Below are 25,133 nucleotides of genomic sequence, written 5' to 3'. Positions count from 1 at the left end.
GTGGCATGCAGCATCCCACATGTCCCTAATCCATGTGTATCTGAACTGGTGTGCAGCATCCCACATGTCCCTATTCCATGTGTATCTGAGGTGGTGTGCAGCATCCCGCGTGTCCCTATTCCATGTGTATCTGAGCTGGCATGCAGCATCCTGCGTGTCCCTAATCCAGGTGTATCTGAGCTGGCATGCAGCATCCCGCGTGTCCCTATTCCATGTGTATCTGAGCTGGCGTGCAGCATCCCACATGTCCCTATTCCATGTGTATCTGAGCTGGCATGCAGCATCCCTCGTGTCCCTATTCCATGTGTATCTGAGCTGGCATACAGCATCCCGCGTGTCCCTATTCCATGTGTATCTGTGCTGGCGTGCAGCATCCCACATGTCCCTATTCCATGTGTATCTGAGCTGGCATGCAGCATCCCGCGTGTCCCTATTCCATGAGTTTCTGAGCTGGCATGCAGCATCCCACATGTCTGTAATCCGTGTGTATCTGAGCTGCCATGCAGCATCTTGCGTGTCCCTAATCCATGTGTCTCTGAGCTGGCATGCAGCATCCTGCGTGTCCCTATTCCATGTGTATCCGAGCTGGCGTGCAGCATCCCGTGTGTCCCTATTCCATGTGTATCTGAGCTGGCATGCAACATCCCACGTATCCCTAATCCATGTGTATCTGAGCTGGCGTGCAGCATCCCGCGTGTCCCTAATCCATGTGTATCTGAGCTGGCATGCAGCATCCTGCGTGTCCCTATTCCATGTGTATCTTAGCTGGCATGCAGCTTCCCACGTGCCTCTATTCCATGTGTATCTGAGGTGGCATGCAGCATCCCACATGTCCCTAATCCATGTGTATCTGAGCTGGTGTGCAGCATCCCACATGTCCCTATTCCATGTGTATCTGAGGTGGCGTGCAGCATCCCGCGTGTCCCTATTCCATGTGTATCTGAGCTGGCATGCAGCATCCTGCGTGTCCCTAATCCAGGTGTATCTGAGCAGGCATGCAGCATCCCACGTGTCCCTATTCCATGTGTATCTGAGCTGGCGTGCAGCATCCCACGTGTCCCTAATCCATGTGTATCTGAGCTGGCATGCAGCATCCCATGTGTCCCTATTCCATGTGTATCTGAGCTGGCATGCAGCATCCCTCGTGTCCCTATTCCATGTGTATCTGAGCTGGCATACAGCATCCCGCATGTCCCTATTCCATGTGTATCTGAGCTGGCATGCAGCATCCCATGTGTCCCTAATCCATGTGTATCTGAGCTGGCGTACAGCATCCCACGTGTCCCTATTCCATGTGTATCTGAGCTGGCGTGCAGCATCCCGCGTGTCCCTATTCCATGTGTATCGAAGCTAGTGTGCAGCATCCCGCGTGCCTCTATTCCATGTGTATCTGAGCTGGCATGCAGCATCCCATATGTCCGTAATCCATGTGTATCTGAGCTGCTGTGCAGCATCCTATGTGTCCCTAATCCATGTGTATCTGAGCTGGCATGCAGCATCCCGCGTGTCCCTATTCCATGTGTATCTGAGCTGGCGTGCAGCATCCCACGTGTCCCTATTCCATGTGTATATGAGCTGGCGTGCAGCATCCCACGTGTCCCTAATCCATGTGTATCTGAGCTGGCATGCAGCATCCCGCGTGTCCATATTCCATGTGTATCTGAGCTGGCATGCAGCATCCCGCATGTCCCTATTCCATGTGTATCTGAGCTGGGGTGCAGCATCCCACATGTCCCTATTCCATGTGTATCTGAGCTGGCATGCAGCATCCCGCGTGTCCCTAATCCATGTGTATCTGAGCTGGCGTGCAGCATCCCACGTGTCCCTATTCCATGTGTATCTGAGCTGGCGTGCAGCATCCTGCATGCCTCTATTCCATGTGTATCTAATCTGGCGTGCAGCATCCCGCGTGCCTCTATTCCATGTGTATCTGAGCTGGCATGCAGCATCCCACATGTCCGTAATCCATGTGTATCTGAGCTGCTGTGCAGCATCTTGCGTGTCCCTAATCCATGTGTATCTGAGCTGGCATGCAGCATCCTGCGTGTCCCTATTCCATGTGTATCCGAGCTGGCGTGCAGCATCCCGTGTGTCCCTATTCCATGTGTATCTGAGCTGGCATGCAGCATCCCACGTATCCCTAATCCATGTGTATCTGAGCTGGCGTGCAGCATCCCGTGTGTCCCTAATCCATGTGTATCTGAGCTGGCATGCAGCATCCCGCGTGTCCCTATTCCATGTGTATCTTAGCTGGCATGCAGCTTCCCACGTGCCTCTATTCCATGTGTATCTGAGGTGGCATGCAGCATCCCACATGTCCCTAAACCATGTGTATCTGAGCTGGTGTGCAGCATCCCACATGTCCCTATTCCATGTGTATCTGAGGTGGCGTGCAGCATCCCGCGTGTCCCTAATCCAGGTGTATCTGAGCAGGCATGCAGCATCCCACGTGTCCCTATTCCATGTGTATCTGAGCTGGCGTGCAGCATCCCGCGTGTCCCTATTCCATGTGTATCCGAGCTGGCGTGCAGCATCCCGTGTGTCCCTATTCCATGTGTATCCGAGCTGGCGTGCAGCATCCCGTGAGTCCCTATTCCATGTGTATCTGAGCTGGCATACAGCATCCTGCATGTCCCTATTCCATGTGTATCTGTGCTGGCGTGCAGCATCCCACGTGTCCCTATTCCATGTGTATCTGAGCTGGTATGCAGCATCCCGCGTGTCCCTATTCCATGAGTTTCTGAGCTGGTGTACAACATCCCACGTGTTTCTATTCCATGTGTATCCGCACTGGCATACAGCATCCTGTGTGTCCCTAGTCCATGCGCATCTGCGCTGGCGTACAACATCCCATGTGCCCCTATTCCATGTGTATCTGAGCTGGCCTGCGGCATCCCGCAGGTCCCTGTTTCATGTGTATGTGAAGTGGTGTGCAGCATTCCGCATGTCTGTATTCCATGTGGGCTGGTGTGCAGCCTACTGTTTGTCTCTATTCCATGTGTATGTGCGCTGATGTGGGGCATCCCACGTGATCCTATGCCAAGTGCATATGAGCTGGGGTGCAGCATCCCGTGTTTCCCTATTGCATGTGTATCTGAGATGGCGTACAGCATCCTATGTTGCCCTATTCCATGTGTGTCTGCACTGGCGTGCTGGATCCCACATGTCCCCATCCCATGTGCATCTGCAATGATCTGTACTGATCTGCAGCATCCCGCATGTCCCTATTGCAAGTGTCCGAGCTGGCGTGCAGCACCCCACGTGTCCCTATTCCATGTATTTTTTCGCTGAAGTGCGGTATCCCTATTGTCCCTATTTCATGTGTCTCAGCTGGCATACAACATCCCGCTTGTCTCTAGTTCATATGTTTATGCTGTGGTGAAGCATCTTAAGTGTCCCTATTCCTCATATATCTGAGCAGGCGTACAGCCTCCTATGTGTCCCTATTCCATGTTTATCTGAGCGGCATAAGCCTCCTGTGTGTCCCTGTTGGAAATGGCCCTTTCTCCTGGGTTATCCCCAAACTTTTTGCCTTCCTCGTCCTATTTTTCTGACCTTTGTTGTTGGCTTTAGGACTCTGTGCACTTTACCATGGCTAATCAGTGCTAAAGTGCATGTGCTCTCTACCTAAACCTGGTATGATTGGCTTACCCCTATTTGGCTTATTTAATTTACCTGTAAGTCACTTGTAAAGTGGTATACCATATACCTAGGTCAAGTAAATTAAATGCTACTAGTGGGCCTGAAGTGCTGATTGTGCCACCCACAGAAGTAGCCTTCCAAACCTGTCTCAGGCTTGCCCGGGCAGGGCCTGCTTGTTCAGTTTACTGCCACATTCAATTGGCATTTAGTTTATCACTACTGTGAGGACTGCTCCTCTCATAGGTTAGCATTGAGAATTCCCTTATATATGTTGAAGTGGTAATTTCTGATCTGCAAGGAGTAACATGGGCATGTTTGGTATGTTTGGAGTGGAAGTGAGAAATCCTGCTTACTGGTGTAGTTGGATTTTACATTACTATTTTAGAAATGCCACCTTTAGTAAGTGGTCATTTCTCTGGGCTTCTAAATATAGTGTTTTGCAGCCTGACTCCAAACCATTTCTAGGTCAGAGTGACAGCTACACTTTTTGCATACTTCTGAGATAGCCAGAACAAAGTAGGGGCTGGGTGTGACAAAAGAGGCATCTGCATCCACTTGCATACTGATAGTCTTCCTGGATAGGGAGAGAGGGAGGTGGAGTGCACTTACATGTCAATAGGTTGTGCACCTGCTTCATACAATGGACTGATTTACCCACTACTGATGTCTGGAGCCAAGGCTAGGTGGAAAGAGGTTGTGTTACACTTGAAAGGGTTCCTTTGAAGTCATCCCTTGAACAAAGACATTTTGGAGTACAAGTACAGGGGCTCTGACCCCATGATATTTAGAGCACTTTTGGAACTGGGAGTGAACCTCTGTCAGAAGGAATCCTGCCACTGTGTAATTTCACTTTCACTGGGTGATAGTGTGAAGGGAGATGAGATTGTGTGACCCTCGGTGGCACCGTGTGAGTTGGCAGGGCTGCCTTATGATGTAATGTGATGCAGGGCAACCTGTGACTAGAATAGGAAAGACAAGCACCCGCCTCTGTACATCAACTATATGAGTGTAGAGCTCTGCAGTAGTGGGATAGCCAGGAGAAGGCCAGCCAGCGGTGGGGTGGAAGAAAACAGACATGTAAACTGGAGACCAAAATAAAAGTGTGAGAGAGGACCGAGGGGAGAAATCAAAAGTGTTTGTGTTAAAACAATGCAGAAGACTGTAGGTGCTCCGCAGCTATAAAGAGGCAACCAAGAAGAGCGGGTGATGTGGAAGAGAAGATGGGCAGCAAACTAATTGGTCTGTGAGTATAAGAGGAAAAAGAGGGTCAGTGATAGAAAGGCATGAAGGCAGGACACTAGTTCTAAAATTTGGGAGAGTATTTTTTTTGAAAGGTGGCAATTTTCAGACAACTATAGGCCTTTGACTGAGCAGGGGGCTCCCTGCTGGGTGGAAACTCACTGTGCTATGCCCTTCAATGCACTCCGTCTTCCAGGCATGTGTGTGTTTCCCGAGGCTTTAAGGGACTCAGGAGCCTTTGTGTTGGCTAATTTCAACCACAGGATCACTGGGATGGGGACAAGAGGAAGAGGGCCATGTCTAATTTAGGAGGAAAGTAAAGGCCTGATTTATCTTTTGTCGGTCGGCCCATACTCCATATTTGGAGTAATTTACTCCGTCACCCGGGCAGAGTTGCCAACAGCCACATTTACAAATATCCTTTGGTCCAAGCGGACATTTCTAGCATTGGCAGTAGCAGCCATCACAGCGGTTCCTGTTAATGGCATTGTAATTTTGCCGTACTGCTCCGTCAACACGATGAAGCCATAAGGCAAACTTACGTTTTTTTTTATTTTCAAAAAGAAAATCCCAAAGCGGTTTCTCTTTTTCTTTTTGAAAAAAAAGAATTTTTCACATTGCCATAGAAGCTTCCTGCCATGGAAAGAGTGGGGGTACTGTGCACTTTTCAATGCCCCTTAACACAAGGTTTTTTCTTTCAGTTACAGGCATTGGGAAATCGATATGTGTACGGCGATCTAATTTAGGTGGAAACATGTAGCGAAATCTGCAACCACCCTTACTCTGCTGGAGGAGTTTGACCACATCGGAGATGGAGAAGTCTCCGCCGTCATCAACGTATCGTCCGCCCGCATTTAATTAGTTCAGGCGGACCATAGTCTTGGTGGGGAGAGAACTCTGTCACTGTTGCGGCAGAGTTCCCTCTCTGCCAAAAATTAAATCAGCCCCTAAGTCTTATTTATGGAGGCATATATTCTGATACTACAAATCAGCGACACCCACAGCGGGAAGGGTGTGGGGGTGTGTAGGGTGATCTGCATTTTAAAACCACAAATGGGGAGCTCCACAAACCTTGATGCAAAGTTGTGGTTCTGCTTCTATAAAGAGATATACAATAAATTAAGTGACGTGTCCGCCAACATAGAAGAAACAGACACTGAGTTCAACTTGTGCTCACAGTAATATCACCTTTAACTAAACTGCTGTCTGATCCGCCCTGCTAACTAACTCTGCACTGGAACACAAGGAATCCTATCTCCTTTTATGCTCAATTGATCCTCTCTAAAAATTGGGATATGTGCTAAATTTACAAGATTTGCTGAGACATATGATGAAAAACCAGGACTGTCTCATCAAATGCAGAACCCCTGCTCACCTGAGCTGTGTGACCTCCACCGTGAAGGAAGCTGGCCTCCAAAACCACCTCATAAGGAAGCCCTTAGTGCCTGAGGTCCTACCATGGGCACAACGTATGATGCACAGATGTTGCAGCATGACATTTCAGTTCTTAGATGAGAAGGTCACTACTCTGTGAGTAGCTCTGCTTGGTTCACTTGATTATAATCTTCTTAAATATAACGTGTGACTCGTCATGGAGTTGGAATACTTTTGAAGATTGCACAGAGCTTTTAGATGATTCTGGAAAACTTCCTACGCTGTGAGTATTTTATTTTTCATATGAACTAGACTGATGGTAATTTTACATGTACATTTTAATTCTTTGGACATATTAATCTTTAGTTAGAGTAGTCAGGCACTTGATGGCTGAAAACTTTGCTAATCATTAAAGAAGTCATTTGGGCCAGGTCAGACTTCAGGTGAACTGACCTAGTCAGAGAGCTGAGGAGTCCACATATAGGTAGGCTCTTTGTTGGCAGCAGTGAGAGGGACACATGAATAAATAACAAGAAATAGCCAGAAGCACAAGCACGAAGCAGCCGCCAACTACAGAGAGTAGAGGCAGACGGCAGAGACAGCACAAGTAGGATACAAGCAGCCACCAGCAATGGCTTTGTGGTGATGCCGCAACTGATGAAGGCTGGATCTTCTCACCGAGGAGATACAATTGCAAAGCGTCCACCCATGGCAGAGGTTCTCCTCATGTTGTCCCTCAGATGTAGGCTTGAGGACGCTTGGGGTTCGGTCCTAGTTCAGGAAGGACGCGTCTTCTCAGATGTTCTTAGCCAGAGACATGGGCGACCCCTTGCAGTAGTCATGGTTATGCCGACACATGCAAGCTCCGAGGGCAGTTAGTGCCTTCCGGAAGGAGCCCAAGGAGGAAAAAGCCAGCGAGGCAAAAAACCTCTGAAGTCTTGAAGTGAGGACTGCCAGATGGGATACTCTAAAGAAGGGCATTGAGAGAAAAGAAAATCTGATTGATGACAGAGGCTGGAAAAGGATTCAGCAGGAAGAACAGGAATTTTGGGAAAAAGTTGAAGAGATGGAGAACTAGCAACACAGGAAAAGCCAGGAGGGCCAGGAGTGAGGAAACAGTGTGACCACTACTCCAATCATTGTCACACAAGAGCAGTCAAAACTCTTCTCCGTAAATAGCTGGAGAAACAGGAACTGCACAAGTGTCATGTGGGAAGGACATTTTGGCTTGGAAACCTCAAGAATCAGAAATGGTGGTGGCCATCTTTGATTAGGAAGTTATACCTTCCCCCAAAACTCCCAAGCAATTGGCAAGAAGAACTCAGGAGGAGAGACCACCGATACGGAGACCCCCTTCTCCAGGGAGAGAGACGCCGCAGGAGGGAACTTCCCTGGCAGGCCGGCCATGGAGAGGTAAGTAGAGGCAGAGGATGCAGCAGCCTGCCAGCACGATGCCAAGACTCCTTTCACTCTGTGTGCAGAGGGACGAGTACCCGCCTGAGGCATGGTTAGAAGAGAGCTGCAGGAGCCACTTGGCATATATAGTGTTAACTATTAGCACACATGTTGTGTTAGCTGAATAAATAACCTGCTCTCTTGTTATACGCTGCTCTCTTGCGCATGCACACTTTATAATCAAGCGTCAAAGCTGTAACGTCAGCACCATTGTTAGCCTCTGCAGCGACTGTCGATGCCAACATTGAGGCTTGAACTATGTGGGTAAGTTTGCCTAATTATGATGCATGAGTGGTAAATTGGCTCTAACGTATGCTTTTCGTTGCAAATAACTTCGGTCTACTGTCTGTAAGTTTTCACTGTATACCGATCAGACCTATCGCATTTAACATAACGTTTGCAATGAGCCACTCGGTGTAAATCTTCTATGCCATAACTTTGTGAAAGGGAGTCCCCACGCAAAGGCTCCCATTGACCTTGGTTTGATCCGTTCCTGTTGTGACCACTAGACCCAGCCGTACAGGTGGGTGGGTGTTTTATCGGTACAACTGCGGTAATGCTGAGCTGTAGGAATGGTGGATTCCTGTTGGTGCCAGAAGTTTCCATTGTAGACGTGCAAGGAAATTGTGTGATTTCAGGCAAAGTTTGAAGTTTGCATGGGATTCTGGGTAAATCATCCTCATGAGAGCCATGCAGATCACCCCATTCTGGTTTCCCTTTGGTGCCTAGATGTAAAAAATGTACAGGCTTTCTAGGTTTCCCTCGGTCCCGGCTGAGCTAGGGCCCAAAATGCAGAGCTGCCCACTTTCCAAACAATGTGAAGTATTCATTTTGCGTTTTGGGCCTTTTGCTGTTGCGGGCACTAGGCCTAGGAACACAAGAGAGGTCCCATTATTATCAGAAGACTTGCGGGGCATAGATGTATAGGACATTTGTGATTACCAGTTGCATTTCACTGCGTTTGTGCCTCCAAATGTAATTTAGTGTGTAAGAAAGAAGACATCTTGAAAAATACCCTCGAGATCATATGGGCTCACGGGTACCTACAAATTCAGAGATGTACAAATAAGCACTGCTCCCTAATTCCATATCTTGTGCTCATTCCAGAAATGCATAGGTTACCTTGATAACTGTTTTTCACTCTATATATTTCACCATATGAATTGGTCTGTACCCATTGTGCGGAACAGCTCAGTTGTTGGCTCTGGGTACCTCAGGTTGTTGGAGAACCTACAAACCCTACAGCCTTTCAGTGGCTTGTCTCCATCACCTAAGAGGGCGTACTCCATTGCATTCCCACAAGGCAACCATCAGACTTGGCCATACAATTACAGCTGTAAACAAAATTACAGTGGGCAAAACAAAACTCCATCCATGTAAAAGGACTTAACAATGATTATCCTAGGCAAACCTCGACACACAGCGTTTGTCATAGGGTGTAACCAACACCAAATCCCATACCTACTATGGTATTCTGCAAGGTCCCATGCACCCATCAACGGCTTCTAAAACGCTGTAATACCAATTCAACCTTAGAAGCCTCACGACTTTACCATGCGTTGTTTCCAATAAATACAGCTGACCTAATCCCTTTGTTATAATTTTTCACTATAAACTGATCAGACCTACATCCTTGATCAGTAGCCTGGCCACATAACCAGAGCAGTTCAAAAAGTGCAACCCAAGCACTGTGGCTCAGTGGAAGCACATGACGTCTCTCCAATCAAATCAAATCAACGTGTAGGCAGAGCCAAAGACCCGTACTGCTTCCGGAAGTTCTTCTTCTGCTTCTCATAGATGGCCGGGCACTGGTCCAAGGCCAGAGGAATCAAAACATCGACCAACTCAGGGACTGAATCTGTGAGACTAAGATGTGTGGGCATAGTCGCTGCCTCCTGTTCAATTGATGAGTTTGGCTAAAGTGGTTTTTGTCTTTGTATACCATACAGCTCACAGGTAGACAACAGCTCACAGGTATACAACAGCTCACAGGCAGACAACCGCTCCAAAGTAGACAACAACTCCCAGGTAAACAATACTCTGTGGCGTGAAATGTGTCCCCTCGCCAACAGCCATGCATCATCCACATAGAAAGACAAGGGGCAGATTTCCTGTTGTCTGTTGGCCAATCCTGCATTGTAGTGAAACAGCAAGATCAGTATCAGAAACATTAACTAGGTGGGTACCAAAAAGCCCCTCTGCCTGGCTTATTTAGTGCCATCGGTTGGCTCCACAAGTTCCCAGAATATATTAAGGAACTGCCTTAATCATCCCTGAGGAGTCTGGCCCTCTATGAAGTGTGCAAAGCTAGGCACACTGCAGTGGGTCCAGGCAACCACACATTGGTTTACAGGGGTAAAAACTAGATCACCTAATGCTCTAATTTTTATGGTAGCTGGTCGAGCAGTTAAGCTAATCCAGGAGAAGTGCTAAGCATTTGTTCTACTCACTTCCCTAAATCTTATTGGCTATTTTCTCTCCGTGCAAGATGGAGGAAAGTGAAAAAGAGGGTCTACCTCGCAGGCAACACCTTAGGGGTGGTGCATGCCAGGTGAGGCCACTCCTCCTACCCTTTGTTTGGTTTCCTGCCTTTGCTCCCGCCAAAAGTGGGGGTTTGCAAATGGAAATGGCAGCTACTGCGACCAGCAGGCTTGGGGGTTGAGTTTTAAGGGTGGTGAGCCCTTTGAAGCTCACCGCCAGGGCAGTGCACATTTCTGAGAGATTGGGGTGTTAGCTACTCCACCTTAGGCTCTCCCCCAAGGTTTGTGCATTGGCCGCCTGGATGTGGCAGCTGGATAGGACCAGTCAGCAACCTGCCGGGGTAGTTAACTTTTGCAGGGGGCACCTCTAAGGTGCCCCCTGGGTGCATTTAGGGATAGATCCAAGACTGACACCACTTTGGATTCATCATTCTGAGGTGTTTGATACCAAACAACCCAGAGTTCAGAGAGGCCATCATGTAGCTGGGAAACTCGTGTTTGACCAGTGTCCAGCACATGCATTAAAATGGCTGCTCTGTTCACTCACTATGTCCCAGGGTTGGCAAGGACACAGTAGGGGCATATTGCTCATGCAGCTATGCCCACACATACAATATAGTGCACCCTGCCTCAGGGCTAGAAGGCCTGCCAGAGGGGTGACTTACCTATATTGCATGTAGTGTATAGTGGACAGGGCATGCAGAGAGTGTGCCAAGTCGAATTTGCATTTTGGGATTGCACCAGGACACCCAGCCTGCATTGGAAGTGCTTGGTGCATTTGGATGCATGATCCTAGGCTAGAGGGTGGCACAGTCACTGCTGCTGCCCTTAGGGGCCTACCCTTAGTACCACATGCCCTGGTTACCTAAGTACTAGGGACTTATAGTGGCAGCTAAAGATGTTGCAAATTACGTTTGACAGAGTGCCAGTTTCCCACAATCCCCTGGTCAATCTTTGTCTCCCTCAGAGCTCTCTTCAGGAGAGCTTGCTCCTCATTAGCAAATGTAGGTTTGAGTACCAGGAAGGGTACAGAAAACATAACCACCCCCCCTGTCTCAAAGTCACATATTTCATAATCAGTACTGTGAGACGGAAATCCTGCTCCACAGTTCCCAGTACACCCTAAAGGTGTCCACACTGTCCAGTCCACCCTGAAGGTATCCACAGTGACCCGTCCACCCTGAAGGTATCCACAGTGCCCCGTCCACCCTGAAGGTATGCACACTGCCCAGTCCACCCTGAAGGTATCCACAGTGCCCAGTCCACCCTGAAGGTGTCCACAGTGCCCTGTCCACCCTGAAGGTATCCACAGTGACCCGTCCACCCTGAAGGTATCCACAGTGCCCCGTCCACCCTGAAGGTATGCACACTGCCCAGTCCACCCTGAAGGTATGCACACTGCCTAGTCCAACCTGAAGGTGTCCACAGTGCCCTGTCCACCCTGAAGGTATCCACAGTGCCCCGTCCACCCTGAAGGTATCCACAGTGCCCCGTCCACCCTGAAGGTGTCCACAGTGCCCTGTCCACCCTGAAGGTATCCACAGTGACCCGTCCACCCTGAAGGTATCCACAGTGCCCCATCCACCCTGAAGGTAAGCACACTGCCCAGTCCAACCTGAAGGTATCCACAGTGCCCAGTCCACCCTGTAGGTGTCCACACTGCCCAATCCACCCTGAAGGTATATTTGTGAAGGAATGATGTACCTGTGCTGCCTAGTAGAGAAGTAGGGCTGTAATTTACTGGGGACATTCTGCCTGCTTTAAAAAAAAAAAAGAACACTGCAATAATCACTCTTTTCTAAGACAGTATCACTTGTCGTGGCAGACGAACTTAATTAAAATAATAAGGGGGTTATCCTTAAATGAGGAGCTACCAGAAAATCATTGGTTGGAACTAAATCTGGGTCAGGGTTTTTTCCCTAAGTGGGGTGTCCCTCAATTGTTCTGGGGTGATAACCGGTGTGCACCTACCCTCCTTCGCTACTATAACACCCCGCCCAATGAAACCCCATCCTCAGGATTAACTCCTGTACCTCCATTTGGGCTCGAAAAATGCTGCCCGAGGAAACCTTGCAAATATGGACTTCGGAATCTAAATTTCCTCCTTGCAGAATGTTTTTCCCACCAAAGTCCAGAAACTACCCTGAATTATTTCCCCCAGTTATATTCTGCAAATTCTCTCCCACAGAGACAGAAAACTGAAGTTTCTTATTCTTTATCTACAGTCTTTCCTGTGCCGACGTAACAGCAGCCAGTTCAGTACCTATTACTGTTCCTTCCCTCTTTCAACCTGGTCACCAGGATAAATCTTCGCTTTGTCTTCTAACCTTCAGCGTGAGACCACCCTCCTAGGCACTCCTGTCTGCTTAGACACATCCACACCTCCTAGTCTAAAGATGCCATCAATCTAAGGATGAAATTCAGCGTTGTTCACCTGTGATGGTGCACATTGCCCTCAAGTGTAACTGCTGGACAATGAAAGGACATCTACGCTCCATCACTTCAGCATCCCAGTTCATTCTCGTCTCTTGCGTTGGTCCTGTGTTGGACCGGAGTGAAGGGTGGTCCTCTGCAGACCATGCAAGGTTACTAAGACAAGCTCAGGGTAAAAAAGCATAAGAGGTTTGGGACCCCTTTTCCCTCTGTTTATCATCCGACAATCCAAAATCTCCAGCTAATTTGTTAGATCTGCAAAGATGTGATCTATCCTGCTGGAAAAAGGATTAAAACTCGCTAGACTGTCTGCAGGACATCTGTCGGAGGTCTGCCGGAGCTCATGTGAAATTAGTAATTCGAGCAGTTTCATTCCCTAACCTCGAGGAAGTAGCTGTATTCCTTATGTCAGGATATCCTATACCTAACCAACGATCACTGTTCATCAATTCACCAAGTAAGGGTACAGCATCCTCAAGGGATATGTTGAAATCCCCCACACCCAGCCCTCCTGATATATAAAGAAAGGCTAAGAGCTAGATTCACTGTTAAATAGACAGTGAATCCACAGATTCTCTACCCCTTGGATTTGAAATACCTTTCCGTAACCTGAAAGTCCAACTACTGCCCGTCTTGGTTTAGTTTGGCTCAAGCATCTTCGGAAACGCTCTGGTTTGTAACTTATAGTGAGAATTAAACTCATGCAAAGGGGCTTCAGAAGTAGGCGATGACCCACGTTTAGTTTAGGGATCCCCTAAACACAGGCCTATCACGAATTAGTGGAGTCGAAGTAACAGTGTACCGCCCAGTGGCAGTGCTGTTGCTTCACTGATACTGGTGATCTGACAGGTCAGTCTCTGTCAGTGACAGAAACTCGTTTAGACCTGGATTGGGGACGGTGATCCTGGTAAAGGCTGGTTAATATTTGTCATTCACTGAAGACTCCGAGTGCTGGGCTGGTTAATATTGGCGATGGACCCTCTGTCATCTTCTACAAGTTGTGGTTACAGTTTAAATGACCCAAGAACGAGGGACTCAGTTTTCCTCCTCCATTTCCTTCCCATCTTCACCTTCTGTCAGGTGATGCTGGATAGCTCCCAGAGGCTACATTTGACTTAGGCTTACTGAGGGAGCAGAGCACCTGCTGTTCCAGACATCTCGAGCTCTGAAAGCCCTTTGGTCTGTCAGTATCGACCTTGACCTAGGTCAGGTGACCACGAGTGAAGGCAGCTTCTGCAGAATAAAAGACAACCAGAGACATCATCAAGAGTGTAAAGCTCTGCAGAGGAAGTAACTTATCCTCCTGCCCTCCTGTGCTGCATAGAATCAGGATATGTGACCTGCACACGTGTGTTGCATGTCCAGGAGTCTGTCCCTCCTTAACTTAGATTCCACTGCATAAACCCAAAGCGGTAGGCCAATCTTTGCCCAAAGGCTTAAGACCTGAACGTCTTATCTGGAAAAAACTGCATAGCATACTTATTTTAAAAAAACACCTGCATGAAGAAGAAAAAACATGTTTTTATTACAAAACTAATAGAGACATTGTCTAAAACAAAAATATTTTACAACTGGGCCATTGAATGCCAATCTTTCTTCTTATTGAACCCGTTCTTTCCCAACCCTGAACAGATGATCCATTTGTGAGATATAATACATATAGATATATATCTGTCTTTTCCTTGTGTATTTTGTTATCTGTTTCAGAATCCCGGCCCGTGTACTCAGTGGTTTACTAATATCCTCAGTGATGTACTGATATCCTCAGTGATGTTCTGATATACTCAGTGATTTACTAATGGTCTCAGTGATTTACTGATATACTGAGTGATTAACTGATATACTCAGTGATTTACTAATGTACTCAGTGGTTTACTAATGTACTCAGTGGTTTACTAATGGACTCAGTGGTTTACTAATATACTCAGGGGGTCATTACAACCCCGGCGGTCGGTGCTAGTATGGCGGTAGTACCACAAACAGGCTGGCGGTACTTACCACCATACTATGACATTGGCGGTATGGCTGAAGCCATACCGCCAATGTACCACACTGACCGCCATGACGGTAACAGCCGCCAGACTGGAGATATTTGTCTCCAGCCCGGCGGCTGTCCCTGTACTGCCGGCGGTATCATGACCCCGCATACCGCCATGGTTTTCGTGGGTTTTTTACTGCCTCGAAAACCATGGCGGTAGGCATAATCAGTGCCAGGGAATTCCTTCCCTGCACTTAAAGGGGTCTCCCCCGCCCCCTCCCCAGAGTCCTCTCCCACCCTCCTCTTCCCGACCCCCCTCCTGACATACACAAACATACATGCACATACATACACACTCATACACACAATCATACCCACATTCACCCACGCATGCATACATTCATACACACACACAGCAACACTCTCTAGCATATATCCAGGCACACACGCAATCACACGACACAATATACACGCACACTCACACCCATTCCTGCACACACGCATTACACACGCCTCACATGCACGCATACAAACACAGTCACCCACACACACACACACACACACAACACCTCCCGCCTCCCTCCCCCGTCGGAGCACCCAGTTACCTGCTTACAGAGGGTCCTCTGGCAGGAGATGGGACGCGGCGCTGCGGAACACCGCCAGGCTGCATTATGGATCATAATGCGGCCGGTGGCACTCTTCTGGCGTGGGGCTGCTGCTGGCAGCAGCACCACCTTACCGTCGTCCGGCGCTATGACCGTAGACAGAATTACACCAGCCTTCTGGCGGAATTCCAGCTACGGTCATATTATGGTGAATGGTAGGTAGCCACAGTGACGGTCTTTTGGAGGCCGTCGCCGTGGCGGTAGGCAGGATTTCCCATTAATGTAATAATGAGGGCCTCAATGATTTATTAATGTAGCACTTTTGTCTCCTGGTATGATTTGCAGAATGAAGTTTGCATTTGCGTAGATTGGCTTCAGGGGTTCTTTCTCCCACACACCCAGGATTGCAGGAACACAATTAAATACGTTATATTGGCCACACATGTAGTTAGGTTTCACACCTTCCTTGTATGGGAAGACCTGTTCGCGTTCAGTTCAGCGTGAGCATCTGCTGTTTCCAAAATGGCCTAAAATGAGAGCAGGATGCCAGCTGGAATGATGCCAGCGTCTTGTGCTTGGCTAGGAAGAGTCTGCACCAGTCTCCTCCTCGTGTATGAGCTTTCACGAGAAGCAAACAGATGTTCTCCAAAGGAACCACATGCACAGAGTTAAGAATGTGCCAGAGCTGCCCTTTTAGTTGTTACTATTTGGATTACCATTGGCTTACTATGTTATTACAGTTTGATTACCATTTGATTAGTATTTGTTTACCATGTGATTACTATTTGATTACCATTTGACTACCATTTGAGTACTATTTGATTAGCATGTGATTACCATTTGATTACTACTTGATTAGCATGTGATTACCATTTGATTACTACTTGATTAGCATGTGATTACCATTTGATTACTACTTGATTAGCATGTGATTACCATTTGATTACTATTTGATTAGCATGTGATTACCATTTGATTACTACTTGATTAGCATGTGAATACCATTTGATTTCTATTTGATAACCATGAGATTACCATTTGATTGCTATTTGATTACTATATTGACTGCCTCTTTTTCTTTGGATTGAAAAGCTCTCTAAATTGTGCTTCTCTATGGTGAATATCTTTTCACATTGTTTTCTGTTGGATTCATTTATTTCGACGGTGTGTCTGTGTATCAGGAGTGTGACTTGTTTTGGACTAAAATGTACACATTCCTTACCTTTGGATTCCCTGAAGTTCTAAGTAAGACCAAGGACGCTCACTTAGAGGATATCTGTCAACCCATCCCCCAATGTCGCGGTTACCCCACCTCACTCAGAGCGGTGCCTAAACCTCTATTACCGTAATATCCCTGAATGTTGTCTCTTTAAGGCAGGCCTTCGATGTTATGTAAGACTTTTATGTTCCTGCCTGGGACCACCACGCAGACCATAGCCGTACCTGCCAGGAAGAAAAGGCAGTACCCTCCAAATGCTGGCAGAAATAGGCCCACTGCGCCACCATGCTGTTGTGAAACAGGTGGCAGTGGGACCAGTCTCACCTTCCTGGTTGGAGTCTTTTAATCTGGCAGGCTGGCTAAAGGTGATCTGGCCGAGGTGAGGCCTTCATCACCCCTTCCCGATTGGCGACCAGCCTGACGGACACTAAATACTTCCTGTAGTACAGCAGTTCACCAGTATTTGCGGAACTGGGTAGCGTGATGGTGGACCCAGGCCTACTAGAGTCTTGATACCAGTTTAGTCCTTAAGTGGTCTCTGGTGAGTACTGTTCTCTGGTGCAGCCCTAGTTACCACTGGAAGTGGATGCAAGACTGCTGAGCCCTAAAAGTTCTCTATTTGTTACTTGTTTTTTGGCTGCTGGTGTTTTGGGTGAATGGGTTTTATTGGGAACGCAGGATCTGCCATCTCAGTCCATGGAATTGTGTAGTGTTCACACCAAAGCCATTTAGAGGACCAGACTGTAACAGTACCTGTGCCTCAGTGGCTGAGATGGGTTTTGTAAACACTGGAGTAAATCCTAGAGTCCTAGAATATTGCACTACCATAGACCACTGCTTTGGAAAATCTGTTGCCAACTGGACAGCAGCATGAGGTGCTTTCATCCTTTGGTTTTCACTGTGTATCAAAATTCTGGACGCTTTTTGTATTTAATAAAAACCCTAGTTATATTTTTCTATCAGTGTATAGCACATTCTGGACATTAAGGTTATTGTGTGTTTTACCTCCTCATTTAGAGTTTCTCTACATTACCACCCGCTGGAGTAAGCCTTGCTGGCTCTTCTGAAGAGTTTGGTATCCCAGGAAGTCACTTGGTTATCCGACTGGTGAAAAGTAGAAGTGTTGGCCTAGAGACATCATTGATAAACAACTGTTCCCAGGTAGGGCCCATTGACTGCCCCAGGTGGACCATCTTCATGCCTCCTGTTCCTCAAGTAGTCCTTTCACCAGCGATGGTATACACAGTGACTGCCATGATTGTGAACTGGTTGTCCTCAAGCCCTCGAAAACCAACAAGGGTTACTTAATGCACCGACCATACACTGTCCAGAGTTTCTCGAGTTTGCCACTCATTGCAGAAGGCTCTGCGATCCATAATCCATAACTTTGTTCACATATGGTCCCTCATCCCAAGATGTACAGGATGTGGAGATAAAGCTTCAGAACAGAACATGTTTGACAGTAGAGTGGTAAGAAATATCAGTGGATCTGGAATCCAACTCTTGCATGTTTTCTTTGGAGACATTTTGGTCCCAGTAACACTAATTTATGGGGACATTTTGGGCCTCATTACGACCCTGGCGGGCGGCGGAGGCCGCCCGCCAGGATGCCGCCCTCCAAAATACCGCGCCGCGGTCAAAAGACCGCGGCGGGTATTACAAGTTTTCCCCTGGGCTGGCGGGCGGTTGCTGAAAAACCGCCCGCCAGCCCAGGGGAAAACGACCTTCCCACGAGGATGCCGGCTCGTAATCGAGCCGGCGGAGTGGGAAGGTGCGACGGGTGCAGTGGCACCCGTCGCGTATTTCAGTGTCTGCAAGGCAGACACTGAAATACTTTGCGGGGCCCCCAGGGGCCCCGCGACCCCCCCTACCGCCATCCTGTTCATGGCGGCTTTCCCGCCATGAACAGGATGGCGGTAGGGGGGGTCGGAATCCTCATGGCTGCGGAGCGCGCTCCGCAGCCATGGAGGATTCACACGAGCAGCGGAAAGTCAGCGGGAGACCGCTGACTTTCCGCTTCTGACCGCGGCTGAACCGCCGCGGTCAGAATGCTCGTTGGAGCACCGCCAGCCTGTTGGCGGTGCTCCCGTGGTCGGTGGCCCTGGCGGCCACCGGCCGCCAGGGTCAGAATGACCCTCTTTGTGTCTATAGGTTGCTTTTGTTGTGGACTCCAGGATCCAGTGTGCCGCAGGGACCTCAGAGGAGGGGAGGTGCTATAAAATTACACGCACTGTGCTGCAGTGTAGGACGTGCCCGGGTGAACACAGGACCAAGACAGGAGCCTCGGAGGAGGGAGGCGCTATAAAATCACACGCACTGTCCCGCAGCGTAGGACATGCCTGGGCTGTGCCCCGGCGAGGACCGGCCCAAGACAGGAGCCTCGGAGGAGGGGAGGTGCTATAAAATCACATGCACTGTGCTGCAGTGTAGGACGTGCCTGGGCTGTGCCCCGGTGAAAACCGGACCAAGACAAGCCCGTCCAAAGCCAATCAAGGCTGGGCTGGGCCACCTTTGAACATCTGGGGCAGATGTAGCAAAGGGTTTTACCCTTTCTGTTTCTATGGGGAAATGTGTTCGTACATATGGCCCCTGGTCCCTTCTGTCATCTTCTTAACCTTGAATGAATCCTTTAACATAAGGACTGCCTCACTGGCTCCAATTCAGCCTGATTGCAATGGACGAGAGGCAATCCAGGCAGAAGCTAACCAGTAAGGGGAATACCACTTGTAGCAGACTTATAAATTACCTCATGGGAGCCATGGGTTTGATTAACAATTTAATTGTTAATGTGAAAGAAAGACTCTGGTTGTAAGTTCTCCCCCATCTAAAAGAAAGAGCACAACCCAGAGTTGCTTGTCGAGACAGGTTAGTGATGCCAACACTTGTATAAGTAAATCTTAACTCTGAGAAGACTTACGTGGGTTGGGAAACCTAGGAAGATTGGCAAGGGAGACCGCATTGTTGTAGACTTGCTTTGCCCTCGCCGGGTAAGAGTTGTACTATCAACACAGAACAACCTGCAACTCATGGACACTTACATGGGTGGGAAAACTGAGGTGTTACCCTTGGGTTACTTTTATAAACCTGAGCTGTGTGCTACAGATAAAGCCTCTCATTCCTCTGACGGAGGAGGATGTGTTTCTGAACTCAGAGCATTGTTGCCACGAGCATCAGGCTTGCTCCCCTGGAGTAGGATGACCATGGCACGGAGAGGATAAATGCCTCACCTCCCCTGTTGCTGAGGAAATTTCCTAGAAGATCTGTGGTATTAGCAGTTGTTCCACCCCCTGTACCGTCCCTCCCGCATTGGGTGGCGGTGTTGAGGTTTCAGTTGTATCATGGATTATTGGGGGGCCTGGTGAACAAACCACAGTCCACTGAATGGCAGAATTGTGTCACAAAAGCACAGATTATGTGTCCAGGAAACCTGGGTGGTTGGTAGGTTCAATGTGGATGGTTTTTTATCCTAGGTTGCAAAGCTGTTCCTTCTTACACAGCCAGGGCGCTCTTCTAATTTTATTCTCGGTCCTATTTATTATCCAAAGTGGACAAGCTGTTTGTAGCTTCTATGTATTATTAGTTTGTCTTATTTCCTATAGAAGCCCCCTTGATATTCTAGTCATATATTATTACAATAATACGTTTGATGCTACCGGTCCAGAAGTAATCGATGATATGGAGAAAGGTTTAGATACCTTCCTCCAGACCAGGTCCAATCAACTTTGTGGATCAGTGTACTCGCAAGGTGAAGTTTGGAGAATTGTTTGCATAATTCGCAAGGCGATGCACTGAATACCATGACGCTCAGACATAACTTCTTGATGGCTGAAGCGCAGTGTAAATGTAGTGATAAGTTACTCCTACTTTTATTGGAGGGTTGCTAGGAGTACACTTGAATACATTTTGACATCAGACAATCTTCAGTTGCTGTCCTTGGAGTTTAGCATCAGAACAAATTGTTCGAGTGATCACAGTCCCTTGGTTCTAACTTTATTAGTGCACTTGCGGATCAACACTGAATTGCCAAGAGTCTTGAACGTTGCAGAAAGGGGTGAGATTGAAATGGTCGGACAAGGATCCTTCTGTTTTTGCCATGTCTTCAATTGTTAGAAATAGTCTGGATTTTATGATCTGTCTCGACCAGGAAGCTGGCCTTGGACACACTGTTCGGGCCAATGAATTAATCTCTAAATGAATTGATTCCCTATTGGTAGGGAATTAGAAGGGTGATAAAGAATCATTTAAGGGCTGGTGTGGTACAGCAAACAGCTGAAGGATGCCCTTCCCTCATGCCCTAGAGATAGGCTTGTTCTTCGACACTGCAGGCAGGAGTGTAAAACATGTCTAGTCTTAAGGAAGAGGGCGTTACAAGAAGAAACCTGCACCAAGTTGGCACAACCTTCACAGACTAAAGGTAAAGGTATATCCATCCCTCTTTTAGAGAACTGTAAATAGTCCCTTTCTCATAGATAAGATGGTCCCTAGTTTACATTCCACTGTTTGTGCTCATGGTTGGATTCACCATTTTACCTCTGTTTTTAATTTCTCAGATACTTGGGATGCTTCCTCCAATGACAAATGGGTTCCTCCCTTATCCGTGTTACATTCACACAGGAAGAGGTTATCTTGACTTTATTCCGGGTAGCAAGGGTGAGGCTCCAGGTCCTGATGGTGTCCCCGTGGATACCTGCATGCACTCACCGTTGCTGTTGGGCACCCTCACTGGGGTACTGCCTGCGGCTAGAGATGGATATCTACCCTCAACGTGATCTGGGACCAGCTTTTGTCCAAACTTTAAGAGGGGCAGCAGGAGTGACCCTAAATGTTATAGACCTTTATCACTCCTGGACTCACCTGCAGAGCTCTTGGTGGAGCCATCTAGGAGAGACTGGACCAGTAGGCGGGAGAGAGGTCTGGACTGGTGGACTCTCAGTATGGGGTGTTCCTGTTCCCTTAGGAGAGACTGGACCAGTAGGCGGGAGAGAGGTCTGGGCTGGTGGACTCTCAGTATGGGGTGTTCCTGTTCCCTTAGGAGAGACTGGACCAGTAGGCGGGAGAGAGGTCTGGGCTGGTGGACTCTCAGTATGGGGTGTTCCTGTTCCCTTAGGAGAGACTGGACCAGTAGGCGGGAGAGAGGTCTGGGCTGGTGGACTCTCAGTATGGGGTGTTCCTGTTCCCTTAGGAGAGACTGGACCAGTAGGCGGGAGAGAGGTCTGGGCTGGTGGACTCGAAGTATGGGGTGTTCCTGCTCCCTTAGGAGAGACTGGACCAGTAGGCGGGAGAGAGGTCTGGGCTGGTGGACTCTCAGTATGGGGTGTTCCTGCTCCCTTAGGAGAGACTGGACCAGTAGGCGGGAGAGAGGTCTGGGCTGGTGGACTCTCAGTATGGGGTGTTCCTGCTCCCTTAGGAGAGACTGGACCAGTAGGCGGGAGAGAGGTCTGGACTGGTGGACTCTCAGTATGGGGTGTTCCTGCTCCCTTAGGAGAGACTGGACCAGTAGGCGGGAGAGAGGTCTGGACTGGTGGACTCTCAGTATGGGGTGTTCCTGCTCCCTTAGGAGAGACTGGACCAGTAGGCGGGAGAGAGGTCTGGAATGGTGGACTCTCAGTATGGGGTGTTCCTGCTCCCTTAGGAGAGACTGGACCAGTAGGCGGGAGAGAGGTCTGGACTGGTGGACTCTCAGTATGGGGTGTTCCTGCTCCCTTAGGAGAGACTGGACCAGTAGACGGGAGAGAGGTCTGGACTAGTGGACTCTCAGTATGGGGTGTTCCTGCTCCCGTCCTCTTTTCACTTTACATGAAAGGGGTGGAGGAGGGATCTCCGGCATTGAGCTCTGATACACCAAGAGTTGTCCCACGGCATGTACCTGTTTTATTATATGCACAAGATGCAGTTTTATCATCCCAAACCTCAATTAGATTTAAATTCCTTAATAATTTATTGACCTCCTACGTGGAGGAAAGAGATTTGAAGGTTAATTAAAGAATGACAAGTGTGAAGGTAAGACTGAATGCTTGCCCCATTTCATCAAGGGGGTATCACTAATGTACATAGATTCTGTCGTCTGGGAATACAACTTTCTTCTATTGGTCGATGGTTCAATCAGAAACGAATAGTCGATCTAATTTGTTGCGACCCACAGAAGGTGTGTTTGGGTTTGTAGTGAAGGTAGGCAGGAAGGCGATAAGAGAAATGTTGACCATCTACAGAACTATAGGTCTTTCAGCTGCAATGCACTGGGCTGGGTTGTGGTGTTTCAGGTTTCCTACAAGAACAGGAGAATCTTTTTTATGACAACTACTGATGCCACATTCAATACGCGAGACCACCACACATAAAGAGGTAGGACTCCCTTTATTGAGGACTCCTCGTGTGTGAAACTGCTTCTTATTTGGCACTCAGTTTGTTCAAAAACTGAGACTTCATTTACCAAAGCTACTATTAAGGAATGCGTGTCCCTGGATCATGCCTTTAGAGGCCCCTGGCCCTCAAGCATCAGATATATTTTGAAGTTGTTTAATGATTTGAATTTAAATTATTTAAACTCTCCTGAGCAAATCACTCTTTACTCTAAGAATGAACTAAAAGCATTGTTCATTGGAATCTGAGAGTATGCGAGAGCTGTGCGTGAAAAGTTATGTATCCATCTATGAACGACAAGGGATTCACCCATACCTGTCTACAGTTACTAATATATTCCACAAGTAAGTCGTGTTGCATTTTCATTTAGGGGATATAAGACTTCTACAACGCCCTGTTCACCTTATGGTTGCATTTTCAAATACGGGGCAGTGGTGTCTGGATAAAGAGTCCTCTCTTGTGATGGGAAGTCGGTTCAGTCAACTTGGTACTTTTGTTTTAATTACTAAATGGAAGTACTTTTTAAAACTATTATTTGTCAACATGAAATGTAGTAAATTTAGTAATCAGTTGCCTTTTTCTATCTGTGTAACTAAAAGATGTCTTAGTATGTAATGCCCTGGCCGGTTACGAGACAGTGGCCAAGTGAGGAAACGTCTAACTATTCAGAATAGTGATCTGTGGTGCTACTTGCCTTGTGCATTCATGTTATAATTTTCAGAGTGTATTTTATTGATGTTCTTTATGGTTTACTGTGGATGAACTGGATAAAGATTGATGATGAGTATGACACTAATGTACGTGGGTCTTCATTAGGACAACAAAAGGTGCCATTTATGTGTCATCTCGGAATGTATTACCACTGTAGCCTATCAACTATTCATTCTACAATACCCCGGAGAACACACTGCAGAATATCGACAGCTTTGGGCCTTTAGGTGTAACAAGTCAGTTGTTACAGATGATGTCTCCTTTGTCCTGATGAAGACCTGCATAAATTGTCATTGGGGTTGAAACGTCGATATACCTGTGAGCAGACTTTGCAAACGATTGTACTCATTCTCAAGCCTGAACATGTATTACACTTGCTGTTCTTCTCATTGTATTTGTAATTGCTTTAACAGTAATTATAACTGAATGATCAGCATCAATAACCCTCCCAGACTGACTGGTTCTCCATTGTTAACCCGAGAGTGTCACCTGTGTTTTGATAATTGTAATACCAGGTTCCAGTGAATACCAGGTTGCCCCGTATATTTCTTACGTGTTGGTGTTTGACTGCTTTTTGTTATTAGACACTGCATGTTGTTGATGTAACATTTGTGATTGGTGTGGCTCATTAGGTGCTTTAGCTGCTGATAGCTGCTGCATGCTGTTGTCATTGGTGGTGCCTGGTTGGTGATGATATAGGATTGCGCGTTAGTTGCTGGTTGTAGCTGACTGGTGTTGGTAACAGAATGGTATTTGCTGCGTTCTTGGTGATGGCTTACTAAGTGGGAATGCGCTTTAGTTGTTGGGTTTAGCTGATAGATGTTGGTTACATGGCGGTGGATGTTGCTATGGCTATCTGAATTTACAAACAGGTGTTAGTTTCTGGTCATAGCTGATTAATGTATTTGATGGGACAGTGTTGGTGACGTCTTGTTATGTAGGAGATGTGCTATAGTGGCTTAGCTGTCGGCTTGGAACCGAAGGACCTGTTCCCAGTTCCAATGGGACTTTGCGGTATATTAAGCAATTCTGTGCACAGCACTTAAAATCCATGTGTTGAAAAGTACCATTATGTAAAAAAGTAATGAATTTGTAAATATGTAATTGTGTACTTCAAATATAAGAGAATCGCTAGGTATATTTTTAAGCCAGCAGCCTACTCACAGACTGATCCTGACTCAAAATAATTATTTGATAACTTTACCAATAAAATTATCAACATTTAGGAGAACTTCTCTCCTGCCCCAGCCAATCAGAATACCTCCCTTCTCGCCAACTCGGCGCTTAGTCATTGAATTGTCTCTGTATCTATTTCAGCTGATCCTCGAATTCGACATGAGAGCCACCTTGAGCCTAGCTAAACCTGGCTGAAGAGTGGGCCACTACCCTTCTAGGATCTCTGCCCCATTCGCTGAGTTTTTCACACCTGTTTTCACAGCCTTTTCTTCCATAACATTGGCTGAAGTCCCAGAATACTGGAAACACATCTATGTCACTCCCCTTTTAACATAAAATCCTTTGATCAACCCCTTGATCCCAGATAAATATCCCTCTTTGTCTCTGTTTTGCTGGAAAAGTGGCAGATGAAGTTGATGAACAGACAGATAACTTATTATCTTGAATCTAGCTCACTACAC

The 25,133-nt window shown here is 47.5% G+C and overlaps 1 protein-coding gene across 9 annotated transcripts in view; it reads left to right on the top strand.

Moving 5' to 3' along the window:
- NR1H3 (nuclear receptor subfamily 1 group H member 3) overlaps positions 1-25,133 on the top strand; it is a 218,731-nt gene that overhangs the window by 83,018 nt on the left and 110,580 nt on the right. The window contains exon 1 of one of the 9 annotated variants that reach the window (XM_069221651.1): positions 17,567-17,586. The exons of the other annotated variants lie outside the window; for them this stretch is intronic. The gene's annotated coding sequence lies outside the window, so the exon portion shown is untranslated. Of the gene's footprint in view, positions 1-17,566; positions 17,587-25,133 lie in introns of those variants that run through there. 9 annotated transcript variants of the gene reach the window in all.

Source organism: Pleurodeles waltl, chromosome 3_1 (assembly GCF_031143425.1).
Source record: "Pleurodeles waltl isolate 20211129_DDA chromosome 3_1, aPleWal1.hap1.20221129, whole genome shotgun sequence".
In the NCBI taxonomy this organism is placed as follows: domain Eukaryota; kingdom Metazoa; phylum Chordata; class Amphibia; order Caudata; family Salamandridae; genus Pleurodeles; species Pleurodeles waltl.
The sequence above is the reverse complement of the archived record's forward strand: the minus strand, read 5'-3'. Positions and strand labels throughout refer to the sequence as shown.